The sequence below is a fragment of the Ixodes scapularis genome, unplaced genomic scaffold (assembly GCF_016920785.2).
Source record: "Ixodes scapularis isolate PalLabHiFi unplaced genomic scaffold, ASM1692078v2 PGA_scaffold2__306_contigs__length_199485367, whole genome shotgun sequence".
Classification (NCBI taxonomy): Eukaryota; Metazoa; Arthropoda; class Arachnida; order Ixodida; family Ixodidae; genus Ixodes; species Ixodes scapularis.
The window spans coordinates 152,667,087-152,670,566 of record NW_024609857.1 but is presented as its reverse complement, the minus strand read 5'-3'; the positions used below and the strand labels follow the sequence as shown (position 1 = coordinate 152,670,566).

The following is a 3,480-nucleotide window of genomic DNA, read 5'->3' as shown; positions in this document are numbered from 1 at the left end:
TGGTTGTATTTGTATCCTGTACTTAAATGCTTTTTCGGAAATGTAATTAGATTTGTAATTAAATACATTTTTGACGAAGTATTTTGTATTTTATTTCGATACATATTTGCATGTATTTTGCCCATCCCTGGCCGTAGCCATGGGGGGGGAGGGGGGGGAGGGTTCCCTTGGAGGCCCCCCCCCCCCCCCCAAATGTCAAGTTTAGATCACCACTTCTGCCTCCTCCCTCACACAGGCCACCTTGACAAAAGCGTCCCCCCTTCCCTCTCCCTGAAAAAATAAATCCTGGCTACGGGCCCGCGGTTTAGTGTTGAAAGACAGTTTTTCATATTTCCTAGGCTCAGTCAATGAGCTACCTTCGAGAAAATGAGTAGAAAGTTGAGAATTTATTTCGACAAGAATTTGAAAAGGGCAGTTCCTTTGCCAACAAAGGGGAAATGATAGAGGACGGTTACTTCCAAAAGCAAAAGATGGGATTTCTAGTGTAACTTGCTTTTTACCGCCGAATTCAAAAACCTCACTCGAACTACACTCAAACTCAAGGGCCCCTCCACTTCCTCGAGGAAGGCGCGAGGGCCGGCGCTGGCCAATCGTGACGGCGGATCCGTCCTCGCGATTGGCCAGCGCCGGCCCTCGCGCCTTCCTCGAGGAAGTGGAGGGGCCCTTGAGTTTGAGTGTAGTTTGAGTGAGGTTTCTGAATTCGGCGGTTAATCTTGAAGGGTTAACTCCGCTCTACAAGTCTGGTCAAAGTAAAGCATGAATATTGCTTTAAAAGGCCAAAATATGGTCCTACCAAATTTTTATGTTGGCGACGCCGCAGTCCTCACTAAGACGGATAATAAAAATGCTATTCCAGCTGGGTAGTGGGCAAACGGCGGATTAGCTATTATTGACCGTTACTTTTGAGCTGTCATTGCCGCCCAAGGCAGCACTGGCAATCAGCAAGCCGCATTTCCGCAGGATGAAAGATGCGTCAATGACCAGTGTTGGTTCAAAAATAGCTAATCCACCGTTTGCCCGCTAGCCAGCTCGTATAGCATTTTTAATATCCGTTTTAATCAAGACTGCGTCGTCACTTTGCAAAATTTTGGATGGCCGTATTTCGACCTCCTAAAGTGATATCAATGGTTTTGCTTTAAGCCGACTTTCGAATCAGAATTACCCTTTAACCAAAAAAGGTCAGTATTTCAGAGTAGCCCAGCACGGAAGGAGAGGGATTTGTTTTTGCGGTATTTCATGATGCACTTTGCGAGCTACTAACTTGCCTTCGAGATCAGAAATTGCTGTAGGGTGTATCTGCACCTGTCTTGCAGGTAAAAGTCACACTCAATCTCTGAAATTGTGAGAGTATGGCACTCTTTGTTCGTAATAAAATAACATTTTATTGCACATTGTAGAGGTGCATTTCCTTTTGGAAGTGGCAATTATGTAAACCTCAAGTTATTTAAATAAATAAAGACTAGTGTCTATCACGGAATACTGTGCCAGGTTTTTCTGGCACATTGGAATGTTATGTAAATGGCGGTAAAGACATTGGGTACTAAAAGTTACAAAGGCCCCTTCATCACTTCTGACTTGTAAAACTTAAAGTAAAACCACTCCATGTTTGGAATAAGTAACATCAAAAAGTTGAAGTGGCGAGTACACAAAGAAGTGACACACGGTAAGGTTCAGAACATACAGCGACACGTGCACTTCGGTGTTGTAGCTGCGAATTTCTTTGAGCAACAATTTCCCACTTACGAAGTGCCAGTAGTCGACGGACATGTTGGCCTCTTTGCCACAGATGGGCTTGTCACGACATCGGTAGGGGCACTTGATCTCGAGTAAAATGTTGTCGTCGCCAGCCTGCACTAAGATACTATTAATTATTTCTTTGGCGCAGCATGGCCTATGTTGTTTTTTGCGCCATTAAACACCTAATAATCAATCAATCAACCTGCACTAAGCCATCTGGGCTGCAACAAAGCCTGCTTTGGACCTTGCTGATGACGAGGCCTATCCGGATGACCGTGCAGCCTTCTCCCTCCTCATATCTTTTCCTTGCAGTGGGCTCCATCTCAGTGCCATATTTGCAGGCTTTTGACTGAAATTGTTTTTGGTTGCAGATATCATGTTCAAGTTCTTGAAAAACTGCTTTACGCACACGAATTCGGTGTGCTCTTCAGCTTTCAAAAAGTCTTTCCTTTCTGAGCAGGTGCTATTCAGGACACAGACTCCGCTGCACGGTTGTTGCTGCTACAGAGTCGCACTCGTCTGCATCAAGCAAGATGTGTTCAACGTTTTCAATGTCGTGTAGCGTGCACTCTGGCGATGAAAAGCAAAGAGAGGACCACCACCCAATGCGTGGTAGTACCTCTTGGAGACGTCGAGAGTTCTCCTGGAGTTTTAAAAAGGCTCTTAGCATACGCGCCTGAGCGCTGTTCATCTTTACACCTATCTCCAACACGTATGTGCAAGGAGGAGTAGGGCTCGCCTTTGGAGGGAACATCTCCTGGAATTCCACGCCTTTAGCATACAACTTCAGCTGCTTGTTGGAGGGCGCCTTCCACTGGTATCGTCTAGAAGTTCGGGTTTCTGAGTCTTTGCTGTTGACATATGCAACAAGTCGTCCTGGTAAAGAAAGAGCCCAAGGCGTTATATATAAGATTCCTTGCGGGGTTTGCGCGGCCACATACATTGGCAAAACAAAGAACTTTACAGAGAGAATCCGTCAACATAAAAACGACGTGCGAAAGTTCGATCACGAGCGTAGCGCGGTCGCTGAGCACTGCGACGTCAAGGACCATCGCATTGATTTTGACAACGCATGCATCGTTGACGTTGAGACAAATCCTCGAAAAAGACTGTTCCTCGAATCATGGAATTCAAACAACGCCACATAACATCAATATATCTCTCGGAGCCTTACCATTCGCCTATGTGAACGGACTTCGCCACTTTATTGAAAAGGGCACAGCCGTAGAAGAAGAAGACCAGGCACACGGCCGTAGAAGAAAAAGAAAAAGACACTGCTCCTCAACGGCCACAGCCGTAGTCGCCCCTGAAGAAGAGGCCGAATTGGCCTTGAAACGTTGGGTCCCTACAAAAGGGCTTGGTTGGTGTTCAAATTTTTTAATATTATACAAGTTGTGTGCCAAAAGTAACAATAATTAACATATTGTGGCCCACATTCGGCCCAGGGCAGATGTTACGTCATCTACTTAGAGGGAAATATAAGTGAGTCCCATTGTACTGCTTTTTGATAGCCTGTCATCACAGTTGCCATGCAGGTGTCAGTCAATTAAAAAAATATAAGAAATAAAACTTTGCTTGAAACTAGGCAAAAAAAGTATGCAACATGCTATACATGGTATGCACCGGTTATGAAGATATCAGATTATTCTTTGCTCAAGTGTTATAGTAGTACGAGGCTTGTAAAGATGAATGGGGAACATTGAAGGTGTACCCTGTTTGGAACGACTTGCTACGATGAGAATG

The 3,480-nt window shown here is 45.0% G+C and overlaps 1 pseudogene; it reads right to left on the bottom strand.

The window, feature by feature from the left end:
- Positions 1-1,547: 1,547 nt before the first annotated feature.
- LOC115311863 lies at positions 1,548-2,428 on the bottom strand (annotated as a pseudogene).
- Positions 2,429-3,480: the final 1,052 nt, after the last annotated feature.